Source organism: Mirounga angustirostris, unplaced genomic scaffold, assembly GCF_029215605.1.
Source record: "Mirounga angustirostris isolate CCGP_5_RB_7025 unplaced genomic scaffold, mMirAng1.0.hap1 SCAF_17, whole genome shotgun sequence".
NCBI lineage: Eukaryota > Metazoa > Chordata > Mammalia > Carnivora > Phocidae > Mirounga > Mirounga angustirostris.
The window spans coordinates 25,261,850-25,275,375 of record NW_026991725.1 but is presented as its reverse complement, the minus strand read 5'-3'; the positions used below and the strand labels follow the sequence as shown (position 1 = coordinate 25,275,375).

General features: G+C 42.3%; 1 protein-coding gene across 10 annotated transcripts in view; it reads left to right on the top strand.

The window, feature by feature from the left end:
• Positions 1-13,526, top strand: part of MED24 (mediator complex subunit 24) — a 37,142-nt gene that overhangs the window by 9,082 nt on the left and 14,534 nt on the right. The gene's annotated exons all lie outside the window — the stretch shown is intronic.

Below are 13,526 nucleotides of genomic sequence, written 5' to 3'. Positions count from 1 at the left end.
GATGTAGGTTAAGACAGTACTAGGGGAGTATGTGAGAGAGGCACGGAATTCAGTCTGAGCAATCAGGGAAGGCTTTCTGGAGAAAGTGATATTTAAACCAAGACCTTATTGTTAAATAGGAGCCAAGCAGATTGGTGAGAGTGTACAAAGCAGAAAGAAAAGCATATATAAAGGCTGGGAGACAAAAATCACATGTTGTTTAGGAGCCGAAAATAATTTATATGGCTAGAGCAGTAGTTTTGGTCTCAGGACCCTTTCATGCTCTTAAAAACTATTGAGACTCCCGCAAAGCTTTTGTTTATATGTATTACATCTATCCATATTTACCATTTTAGAAACGAAAACTGAGAAATTTAAAAAATATTTATGAACTTATTTAAAAGTAACAAAAAGTAAAGTCTATTAAATAAAGCCTGTTACATTACATGTTAATATAAATAACATTTTAATGAAAACCATATTTTCCAAAACAGAAAAGCTAGTGAGGAAAGTGGCTTTGTTCTACGTTTTTACAAATCTCTTTAATGGTTTAATAGAAGACAGCTGAATTCTCATATCTGCTTCTGCATTCAGTTGTTGCAGTGGGCTATTTTGGTTGAAGTGTATGAAGAAAGTCTGTCCTCACACATCAGCTATTTAGTTAGTTGTTTTTTTTTTTAAAGATTTTATTTATTTATTTGAGAGAGAGAATGAGATAGAGAGAGCATGAGAGGGGGGAGGGTCAGAGGGAGAAGCAGACTCCCCGCTGAGCAGGGAGCCCGATGCGGGACTCGATCCCGGGACTCCAGGATCGTGACCTGAGCCAAAGGCAGTGTCTTAACCAACTGAGCCACCCAGACGCCCTCAGCTATTTAGTTTGAAAAGGGCAGAGAATGTTAATAAGCTTTTCAGATAAATTGGATATTCATTGACACGCTGAATTCAACAGGTGATGTGAAACCACATCAATGAACTTAAAAAAAAATAATTAGTTAATTAATTATTTTTTAAGTAAGGTCTACACGAGACATGGGGCTTGAATTCACAACCCTGAGATCAAGAGTCACACATGCTCTACCGACTGAGCCAGCCAGGCGCCCCTCAATGAGCTTCTTATACTCTGTTACATTAAAATCCATTGGTCTCTGTCTTGCACTTTGAACAGATCTGTTAGTCATGCATGATTTTATAATATCATGAATTGGTCATGTGGAAAATATCTGTTACTGAGTTACACAGATATTCCAATTGTTGACACATTTAATTATATGATTCACATGTCATGGAGCCTATGGGACATTCCACATGCTGTTGTGGGAGAATGAGAGTAAAAAAGGCAAATAACATCTTAGCAGTATTTAAAAAATAGTTTTATTATTTATTTATTTTTAAAGATTTTGTTTATTTGACAGAGAGACACACAGTGAGAGAGGGAACACAAGTAGGGAGTGGGAGAGGGAGAAGCAGGCTTCCTGTGGAGCAGGGAGCCCGATGCGGGACTCGATCCCAGGACCCTGGGATCATGACCTGAGCCGAGGGAAGACGCTTAACGACTGAGCCACCCAGGTGCCCCTAAAAAATAGTTTTAATCTCACAGACTGTAGGGGTTCCTGGACCGTATTTTGAGAACTACTGGGCTAGCACTTCAAGAAGGAGACTGGCTTAGGGAGACATAGGGAGGCCTGTGGGTGATAAAGGACCTGTGGGTGATGCTAAAGAGTTTGGACTTTATCCTAGGGTGATGAGTAATCATTTAAAGAGTTTTAAGTGGAGGAATGGTGTGGTAGGATTTATGTGTGTGTGTGTGTATAGATATTTAACATGCAATAAAATGCATAGACCTTAAGATGAATTCAGTGAGTTTTAGCAATTGTATATACCCATGTCACTAACGTTCAAAATAAGATACAGAACATTTCTATTCTCCCAGAAAGTTCTCTTGTGCCCCTTTGTAGCCCGTCCTCCTACAACCACTAAATGTTTTCTGTCACTGTAGATTAGTCTTGTCTATATTCGGATTTCATAGAAATGGAATCATGCATGGGGCGCCTGGGTGTCTCAGTCATTAAGAGTCTGCCTTCGGCGGGGTGGGACATCGGAGGGGGAGACGAACCATGAGAGACAATGGACTCTGAAAAACAAACTGAGGGTTCTAGAGGGGAGGGGGGTGGGAGGATGGGTTAGCCTGGTGATGGATATTAAAGAGGGCACGTTCTGCATGGAGCACTGGGTGTTGTACACAAACAATGAATCATGGAACACTACATCAAAAACCAATGATGTAACGTACGGTGATTAACATAACAATTAAAAAAAAAAAAGAGTCTGCCTTTGGCTCAGGTCATGATCCCAGGTCCTGGGATCGAGCACCGCATTGGGCTTCCTGCTCGGCAGGAAGCCTGCTTCTCCCTCTCCCACTTCCCCTGCTTGTGTTCCCTCTCTCGCTGTATCGCTCTCTGTCAAATAAATAAATAAAATCTTAAAAAAAAAAAGAAAGAAATGGAATCATATAGCAAACACTTGATACTCTGTCTTCTTTTGTTTAACATAAATGTTTTTGAGAGGTGCCTGGGTGGCGCAGTTGGTTTTGGCTCAGGTCGTGGTCTCAGGGTTGTGAGATGGGGCCTGGTGCTGGGTTCTGTGTTCAGTGTGGAGTCTCCTTGGGGCTCTCCCTTCCTCTGCTCCTGCCCCTTGTGCTCTCATTCTCTCTCTCTCAAATAAATAAATAGGTCTTTAAAAAAAATAAATGTTTTTGAGATTTATCTCTGTGGTTGTTTATGTGATCAGTTCATTCTCTTTTATTTTTATTTAAGATTTTATTTCTTTATTTGACAGAGAGAGAGAGAGAGCACAAGCAGGGGAAGCGGCAGGCAGAGGGATAGGGAGAAGCAGCCTCCTTGCTGAGCAAGGAGCCCAACTCGGGCTTGATCCCAGGACTTCGGGATCATGATCTAAGCCGAAGGCAGACGATTAATCGACTGAGCCACCCAGGTGCCCCAGTTCATTCTCTTTAAATTGCTGAGTAGTATCCCTCAGGTGGCATGTAGTTCTTGTACTTCCTTTTTCCTCTTGGCTTATGTCTGCTTTCCATGTGAGCACATATTCATCTACCTTATTCTTTTTAACTGCTGCATAATGTTCCATATGTACTGTAATAGAGGTTTTTAATTTTTTACTGTTATACTCATTGTTTCATTGAACTTTCATTTAAAAAAAAAAAAAGACTTTATTTATTTATTTGAGAGAGAGAGAGCACGAGCAGAGGGAGGGGCAGAGGGAGAAGCAGACTCCCTGCTGAGTGGGGAGCCCGATGTAGGACTCAGTCCCAGGACTCTGAGATCATGACCTGAGCCAAAGTCAGACATTTAACCGACCGAGCCACCCAAGGAGTCCCTCATTGAACATTCTTATACTTACTTGTCTGCACTTCTGGGAATGTTTCCCTAGTATAGATACCTAGAAATGGAATTGCTAGTTTAAAGAATTCCCACAGGGGCGCCTGGGTGGCTCAATCAGTTAAGCGTCTGCCTTCAGCTCAGGTCATGATCCCGGGGTCCTGGGATCGAGTCCTGCATCAGGCTCCCTGCTTCTCCCTCTCCCACTTCCCCTGCTTGTGTTCCTACTCTCACTGTCTCTGTCTCTGTCAAATAAATAAATAAAATCTTTAAAAAAAAATAAAAAAATGAAGGGGACAGCTCTCAAAAAGAAAGAAAGAAAGAAAGAAAGAAAGAAAGAAAGAAAGAAAGAATTCCCACATATTCAGGGTGCCTGGGTGGCTCAGTTAAGCATCTGATTTGATTTCGACCCAGGTCATGATCTCAGGGTTGTGAGATCGTGCCCCGTGTAAGGCTCCATGCTGGGCCTGGAGCCTGCTAAAGATTCTCTCTCCCTCTCCCTCTCCCTCTGCCCCTCCCCCCTCCCTCCCTCTCTAAAAAAAATATAAAGAAAAAGAATACCTCCATATTCAGTTGCAGTAGATCCTGCAAATTGCCCTCTAGAAAGGATGGTATTGGTTTACACCCCCTCCATAGTGTTTGATAGTGTTTCCCAACACCTTTCCAATGCTGGATAGAATTTTTTTTTTTTTTAAGATTTTATTTATTTATTTGACAGAGAGAGACACAGCTAGAGCAGGAACACAAGCAGGGGGGAGTGTAAGAGGGAGAAGCAGGCTTCCTGCTGAGCAGGGAGCCCGATGCGGGGCTCTATCCCAGGACCCCAGGATCATGACCTGAGCTGAAGGCAGACGCTCAACGACTGAGCCACCCAGGTGCCCCTGGATAGAATTTTTTTAAATTCCTTTCCAGAAGGAAAAAATTACATCACATTATAATTTGTATTTCCATAACTGTGATGTTGAGCACTTTTTTTTATATGTTTATTGGCTCTCTGTATGACTTCTGGGAATTGCTTACGCATATCATTTGCCCATTTTTCTTTTGTTTGTTTTTTTGTTGTAAAAGCTTTATTGAAATATAAATCACATAGTATACAATTTACCCACTTAAAGTATACAGTTTACTGAATTGTAGTATTTTCAGAGTTGTGCAACCACCACCACAGTCAGTTGAGAACATTTCATCACCCCAAGAAAAATTCTTACTGATTTTTAAGTGTCTTAATATAATTGATCTTGTCATCTTTATCTGTTATTTATGTTTGAAATTTTCTATAACTTTTTTTAACTTTTTGTTTTTTTTTTCTTTTATTTTTAAAAATGTTTTCTTTATTTGATTGACAGAGAGAGAGAGCACACACAAGCAGGGGGAGTGGCAGGCAGAGGGAGAAGCAGGCTCCCTGCTAAGCAAGGAGCCTGACTCGGGGCTAGATCCCAGGACACTGGGATTATGACCCAAGCCGAAGGCAGACACTTAACTGACTGAGCCACCCAGGCACCCCTGGTTTTATTTTCTTAGCATGCAGAAATTTTTAATGTTTTTATTGTCAGATTTAACCATTTTTTCTTTTTTTTTTTTAAAGATTTTATTTATTTGAGAGAGAGAGAGCACATGAGAGGGGGGAGGGTCAGAGGGAGAAGCAGACTCCCTGCTGAGCAGGGAGCCTGATGCGGGACTCGATCCCGGGACTCCAGGATCATGACCTGAGCCGAAGGCAGTCGCTTAACCAACTGAGCCACCCAGGCGCCCTAACCATTTTTTCCTATATGGCTTTTGTCTTGCTGAAGGGCTTCCCTGCTCCAAGGATCAAAATATGTTCTTCTCCAATTTCTGCCAACACTTCGCTTTTATTTTTTGTATTTATTTTGTTTAATCCATTTAGAATTTATTTTTTTATTTTTAATTTTTTTTTACAATTCACTTTACCATTTTTTTTATTATGTTATGTTAATCCCCATACATTACATCATTAGTTTTTGATGTAGTGTTCCATGATTCATTGTTTGCTTGTAACACCAAGTGCTCCATGCAGAACGTGCCCTCTTTAATACCCATCACCAGGCTAACCCATCCTCCCACCGCCCTCCCCTCTAGAACCCTCAGTTTGTTTCTCAAAGTCCATAGTCTCTCATGGTTTGTCTTCCCCTCCGATTTCTACCCCTTTATTTTTCCCTTCCTGCTATCTTCTTCTTCTTCTTCTTCTTCTTTTTTTTTTTTAACATACAATGTATTATTTGTTTCAGAGGTACAGGTCTGTGATTCAACAGTCTTACACAATTCACAGCACTCACCATAGCACATACCCTCTCCATTGTTTATCACCCAGCCACCCCATCCCTCCCACCCCCCAACCACTACAGCAACCCTCAGTTTGTTTCCTGAGATTAAGAATTCCTCATATCAGTGAGGTCATATGATACATGTCTATCTCTGATTGACTTATTTCGCTCAGCATAATACCCTCCAGTTCCATCCACGTCGTTGCAAATGGCAAGATTTTATTCCTTTTTGGGGCGCCTGGGTGGCTCGTTGTTAAGCGCCTGCCTTCAGCTCAGGTCATGATTCCAGGGTCCTGGGATCGAGCCCCGCATTGGGCTCCCTGCTCTGCGGGAAGCCTGCTTCTCCCACTCCCACTCCCCCTGCTTGTGTTCCTGCTCTCACTATCTCTCTCTGTCAAATAAATAAAATCTTAAAAAAAAAAAAAAGATTTCATTCTTTTTGATGGCTGCATAATATTCCATTGTGTGTATGTGTGTATGTGTGTATATATATATATATATATATATATATACCACATCTTCTTTATCCATTCATCTGTCGATGGACATCTTGGCTCTTTCCACAGTTTGGCTATTGTGGACATTGCTGCTATAAACATCAGGGTGCACATACCCCTTCGGGTCCTTGCATTTGTATCTTTGGGGTAAATACCCAGTAGTGCAATTGCTGGGTCATAGGGTAGCTCTATTTTCGACTTTTTGAGGAACCTCTATACTGTTTTCCAGAGTGGCTGCACCAACTTGCATTCCCACCAACAGTGTAGGAGGGTTCCCCTTTCTCCGCATCCCCGCCAACATCTGCCGTTTCCTGACTTGTTAATTTTAGCCATTCTGACTGGTGTGAGGTGGTATCTCATTGAGGTTTCGATTTGGATTTCCCTGATGCCGAGCGATGTTGAGCACTTTTTCATGTGTCTGTTGGCCATTTGGATGTCTTCTTTGGAAAAATGTCTGTTCATGTCTTCTGCCCATTTCTTGATTGGATCATTTGTTCTTTGGGTGTTGAGTTTGATAAGTTCTTTATAGATTTTGGATACTAGCCCTTTATCTGGTATGTCATTTGCAAATATCTTCTCCCATTCTGTCAGTTGTCTTTTGGTTTTGTTGTTTCTTTTGCTGTGCAAAAGCTTTTTATCTTGATGAAGTCCCAATAGTTCATTTTTGCCCTTGCTTCCCTTGCCTTTGGCGATGTTTCTAGGAAGAAGTTGCTGCGGCTGAGGTCGAAGAGGTTGCTGCCTGTGTTCTCCTTAGGATTTTGATGGACTCCTGTCTCGCATTTAGGTCTTTCAACCATTTTGAGTCTATTTTTGTGTGTGGTGTAAGGAAATGGTCCAGTTTCATTCTTCTGCATGTGGCTGTCCAATTTCCCCAACACCATTTGTTGAAGAGACTCTCTTTTTTCCATTGGACATTCTTTCCTGCTTTGTCGAAGATGAGTTGAGCAGAGAGTTGAGGGTCCATTTCTGGGCTCTCTGTTCTGTTCCATTGATCTATGTGTCTGTTTTTGTGCCAGTACCATACTGTCTTGATGATGACAGCTTTGTAATGGAGCTGGAAGTCCAGAATTGTGATGCCACCAGCTTTGCTTTTCTTTTTCAACATTCCTCTGGCTATTTGGGGTCTTTTCTGGTTCCATACAAATTTTAGGATTATTTGTTCCATTTCTTTGAAAAAAGTTGATGGTATTTTGATAGGGATTGCATTAAATGTGTAGATTGCTTTAGGTAGCATAGACATTTTCACAATATTTGTTCTTCCAATCCATGAGCATGAAACCTTTTTCCATTTCTTTGTGTCTTCCTCAATTTCTTTCATGAGTATTTTATAGTTATCTGAGTACAGATTCTTTGTCTCTTTGGTTAGATTTATTCCTAGGTATCTTACGGTTTGGGGTGCAATTGTAAATGGGATCGACTCCTTAATTTCTCTTTCTTCTGTCTTGTTGTTGGTGTATAGGAATGCCACCAATTTCTGTGCATTGTTTTTTTTTTAAAGATTTTATTTATTTATCTGAGACAGAGAGAATGAGAGAGACAGAGAGCACATGAGAGGGGGGAGGGTCAGAGGGAGAAGCAGGCTCCTCGCCGAGCAGGGAGCCCGATGCGGGACTCGATCCAGGGACTCCAGGATCATGACCTGAGCCGAAGGCAGTCGCTTAACCAACTGAGCCACCCAGGCGCCCTGTGCATTGATTTTATATCCTGCCACTTTACTGAATTCCTGTATGAGTTCTAGCAGTTTTGGGGTGGAGTCTTTTGGGTTTTCCACATAAAGTATCATATCATCTGCAAAGAGTGAGAGTTTGACTTCTTTGCTGATTCGGATGCCTTTTATTTCTTCTTCTTGTCTGATTGCATACCACCCTGAATGCGCCCGATCTCGTCTGATCTTGGAAGCTAAGCAGGGTCGGGCCTAGTTAGTACTTGGATGGGAGTCCATTTAGAATTTATTGTGGTGTGAGGAAGAGATCCAAACTTACTTATTTTTCCAAATAGATGGACAGTTGGCTCAACTGCCTTTATTGAATAGGCCATTCATCCGTATCCTAAATTCTCTTACAAAGGTCTATTTCTTGATATTTTAGTTTAGTTCATTGATATATTTGTCTCTGCTTGCACTAGTACTTGACTGTTTTATTACTATACTTTTATAGTATGTTTGATGTCTGGTTAGGCAAGTCTTCCCTTAGTTGTTTTATTTTTCAAAAATTTCTTGGGTGTTTTCAGGCATTTTCTTTTCCAAATTTTAAAGTCACCTGTTAAATTCTTTTAAAAAGTCCGGTTGTATTTTGATGGCGATTTCCTTGACTTTGTGGATCTGGGGAATTTGTGGATTAATTTTAGAAAGATCACTGTGGTGGTAGTTAGAAGAATGAGTTGGAGGGAGGTAAGACAGAAGGCAGGGAGACCATTTAATCAGGCATATGTATATTTTTAAAGTTTATTTATTTAAGTAATCTCTACCACCATCCTGGGGCTCAAACTCATGACCCTGAGATGAAAAGTCACATGCTCTTCTACTGAGCCAGCCTTGCACCCAGGCTTTTTTTTTTTTTTTGCCAAGGATCGGATAGTAAATACGTTCCACTTTGCAGGCCATGTGGTCTCTGTCACCATTATTCTGTCATTATAGTTTGAAAGCAGATATAGATAGTATATAAGTAAATGGACATGCCTGTGGTCTGATGAAACTTTATTATTTTTTTTAAAAAAGATTTTATTTGAGAGATTGAAAGTGAGCAAGAGAGAGAGAGGAGCAGGGGGAGGGGCAGAGGAGGAGGAAGAAGCAGACTCCTTGCTAAGCAGGGAGCCCGATAAGGAGGGAAGCCCAACATGGGGCTTGATCCCAGGACTGGGATCATGACCTGAGCTGAAAGCATATGGTTAACCAACCGAGCCACCCAGGCGCTCTTCCCCCCCCCGCCCCCGCCCCAATGAAACTTTATTTACAAAAGAGGGTGATGGGTCCAATTTGGCTTTTGAGCCATGGTTTTCCAACTCCTGATTAGGCTATTGCAGTAATTCAGGTAAGAGATGATATTAGCATAAGCATGGGAAGTGGCAGCAGAGAAGATCAATTCAAGAACAAGGAGGTGGCAAATGAGAGGGTTTAGTGATTACCAGGATGAGGGGCATGAGAGAGAGGAAGAAATCATGGCTGATGGGATCATAAGGAGACAGTGAGAGAAGTGTAGGGCCGTTGTTGGGGTGCAGCTGAGTGGGGGAGAGGACATTGATTTTGGCTATTTTTTTTTTTAAGATTTTATTTATTTATTTGACAGAGAGACAGTGAGAGAGGGAACACAAGCAGGGGGAGCGGGAGAGGGAGAAGCAGGCTTCCCGCGGAGCAGGGAGCCCGATGTGGGGCTCGATCCCAGGACCCTGGGATCAAGACCAGAGCCAAAGGCAGAAGCCTAATGACTGAGCCACCCAGGCGCCCCTGGCTATTTTTTTTAAAAATATTTATTTATTTATTTGAGAGAGAGAGCAGGCATGGTCGGGAGGGGCAGAGGGAGAGGGAGAGAGAGTTCCAAGCTGACTCCACGCCAAGTGTGGAGCCTGACGCAGGGCCCGATCTCACAACCCTGAGATCATGACCTGAGCCGAAACCAAGAGTCGGACACTCAACCAACTGCACCACTTAGGTGCCCCTGGCCTTTTTTTTTTTAAATAGTTTTTCTTTTCTTTTTTAAAAATATATTTTATATATTATATATATTAAATATTTAATACATTTTTTAATCATATATATTTTTAGTGGCATCTGGGTGGCTCAGTTATTAAGCATCTGCCTTCGGCTCAGGTCATGATCCCAGGGTCCTGGGTTCGAGTCCCGCATCAGGCTCCCTGTTCAGCAGGAAGCCTGCTTCTCCCTCTCCCACTCCCCCTGCTTGTGTTCCCTCTCTCGCTGTGTCACTCTCCGTCAAATAAATAAATAAAATCTTTAAAAAATATATATGTATAGGGGCGCCTGAGTGGCTCAGTCGTTAAGCGCCTGTCTTCGGCTCAGGCCATGATCCCAGGACCCTGGGATCGAGCCCCAGATCGGGCTCCCTGCTCAGCAGGAGGCCTGCTTTTCCCTCTTCCCTATTTAAAGATTTATTTATTTTAGAGAGAGAGCTAGAGCACGAGCAGGGGGATGGGCAGAGGGAGAAGGAGAAAGAGAATCTCAAACAGACTCTCAACTGAGCACAGAGCCCAATGTGGGCTTGATCCCATGACCATGAGCTTATGACCTGAGCTGAAATCAAGAGTTGGACTCTCAACCAACTGAGCCACCCAGGCGCCCCTGATTTTGGCCTTCTTAAGTAAGGTGGCCTGTGTGGACTATCAAAGAGAAAATACTTGGTAGGCAGTTGAACATACCTGTGTGGAACTTAGAAGAAGAGACCTAGACTGGTACTGTTGATTTTGGAGTTGTCAACTGCAGATGGTAATTGAAGCTGTGGACATGGACAATAGTGCCCAGAGAGGGTGGAGAGTGAGCAAAAAAAATGACCCAAGCCAAATTCCCGAGGAACCAATCACATGTAGGGAACACACATAGGAAAAGGATTCCTCATAAGAGTCTGAAAAGAAGTCTAAGAGCAGGAGAGAGAGCATGGTGGTTAACTGGAAATGGGGGGTCTGTGGGAAGTTCTCTCAAAGACAGAAGAATCTCGAGATGTGTAAACACTGATGGGAAGGCAAGAGGGAGAGCAAGGCTGAAGTAACAGTGAGAGAAATAAATGTATATGCGGGAGCTTCAGTACTTGTAAAGTGCTATGCAAAATTAGGCATTGATTCTTCCTTCAGAGTCAAGAGCTCTTCAGTCCAGTGCTGTGCACGTGGAGGGCACTTAGGAGTAGTTGGGGGTGTTTACTATCAAAAGCAGAGGAGAGGAGAGAGCAGCCGCTGGTCAGTCTGGGCTAGCCAGGTGTGCAGTGGGCCACATAGAGGGGCTCCCACCTCAGGGGCTGGTGGTAGCTTAGAACTCCTATGTTGATAGATATATTAAGAGTGAAAGAGGTTAAATACTGTTGTGAAAAACAGTAACAGTTCGCCATGTGGAAAGTATTTTTAGGTCTCAAGAGTAGCAGTGCTTTATTGATAACTGTTAGCAAAAACTTACTGGATGGAATTCTGAATTTGGAGACCATAAATATATTAGAACGTACAGCGTCCCTCAGAACATACAGAATTGGGGGGGGGAGTTGCTCTTCTGGTAGTTTGGGGTCCGTTTCAGTGGGAACATCCAGCTCCCCCTTCAGGTTGGTATCCAACAAGGTTCAGGTCTCTGCCAAGCTCTTGCCATGGGGACATCAGCTATAAATAAACAAACACTCGCCTGGAACGTTATGGTCATCCTGCCCAGGCAGGCTCCCAACTTTTTGATCACCATCAGACACCAGCTATGGGTTCACAGAACATCTTGCTGAGAGCGGCGCTAAACGCTAATTGTGTATTTAAGTCCTCTGTGTGTTTTGCTCTTGTTTATTTAAGAATAGCAGTTAAAGGTGTCTGAACAGAGAGCACTCTGTTGGAGAAATTATACACAGAAGGCATTGCCGTGCATGTAAAATTCACCATACTAAGGCCATTGAGGCTGACTTCGCTTTCTCCTTAAATCTTTGGAAATTTCTATTCCTCTAGGGAAGACAGCCCACAAGGCTGGTGATTATCCTGACAGTTTCTGTCATTGTATTCTGCTTTTTTATTTTGGTGTATTTTGCCACTGGTGTTGAGTATATAAATGTAACTACTTTCTAAAGTATTACTCATATTTTATCAGCATGCTGTAACTATTTTTTAAAAATATGACAACTTAGAAGGCTTTCCGTAGGTTTTAATTTCATTCAGGACACATTAGTTATTTCTTTTGAACTACAACTCTAATCTTATGATGGTGATGAATAGGTTTTACTAACAGAGGTTTATTTATTTTATTTATTTTAATTTTTTAAAAGATTTTATTTATGTATTTGTGAGAGACAATGAGAGACAGAGAGCACGAGAGTGAGGAGGGTCAGAGGGAGAAGCAGACTCCCTGCTGAGCAGGGAGCCCGATGTGGGACTCGATCCCGGGACTCCAGGATCATGACCTGAGCCGAAGGCAGTCGCTTAACCGACTGAGCCACCCAGGCGCCCCAGAGGCTTATTTTTAAAGTACAATTTTTTCAGAATGCTAGTTCTGAGAATTCAATCCAAAGCAGTAAAGACTTACTGAGGACATACTATGTGCTAGGCGCAGGCTAGGTTCTAGAGAAACAGATATAAATTCACCACTATTTCTGTTCCCAGGGAGCTCACAGTTCAGATAGGATTTCCCTTAGTCAAATAAGCTTGGAAAGTATTGCTTACTTTGTCTCCGTTTATCTTGGAGGTTCTCATTGTATACACGCATATTATGATTTAGAGATACTCTATAGTAAAGAAAGCTCTTTATATTTATTTATTCCACAGTTTCTCAAATTAATATCACACAGAAGCTCTGTGTGTGTGTGTGTGTGTAAAATTTTTTAACATCTTGGGGAATCTTTGGAATAACATCATGCAGTAGAAATTGCTACAGTAACAGAAATGCTCTACATCTGTGCCGTCCGATACAGTAGCCGTAGCCACATGTAGCGACGTGGCTAGTCTGACTAAGGAGCTGAATTTTAAATTTTATTTAATTTAAACCTAAACAGCCACATGTGGCTATGGCTTCTCTATCGAACAGTGCAACCTTGGAAGCTACTTTGAGAAATGCTGATCCAGGGTATGTCTTTCCTTACTCATTCTACAGACATTCTCAGCAAGTTCACGGTGGTCACTGAGTAAAAGCGTCCTTGTCCTCAAGGAGCTCCTGGTTTGGTGGGGGCAACAGGCACCCACTGTGTCGTGATGGGTATAAGGCAATTAGTTGGAGCACATGGGGAAGAATTTCTCGGTGGGAGGTTGGGATTGATCAGAGAAGGTGTCCTGGAGGAGTCCTAGAGAGCAGGTCCTAGAGAATCAGTAAGAGTGTGCATAATGAAATTCCCTACCTACTTCAAGGTGCAGGTGCTACCTGTTCCTTGCAGGGAATGTTTGTTCGTCTCCATTTCTTGTCCAAATAAAAGTACCCTTTATAGAACTTGTAGGAGTAAAGTAACATAACCTCATTCCTGTCCATTCTTCTGCCTACCAACAGTCATTTGAACCTTGTATGTAGTGGACAGTGAGTGGCATGTGAACATGGAACTCGGTACCTTTGAATGCCCACCCTCATCTTATCAGTGGGTGTATGCTGATGATGTCATTTACGGTGATTGCGATAGAAGCAGGAATAGGGACAATGCCTCTCTTTCAGTGGGTTGAGGAAGGCCTCTTGAAGGGGTTGAGGTTTTTGGAGAGCTGCAGAAACTTTA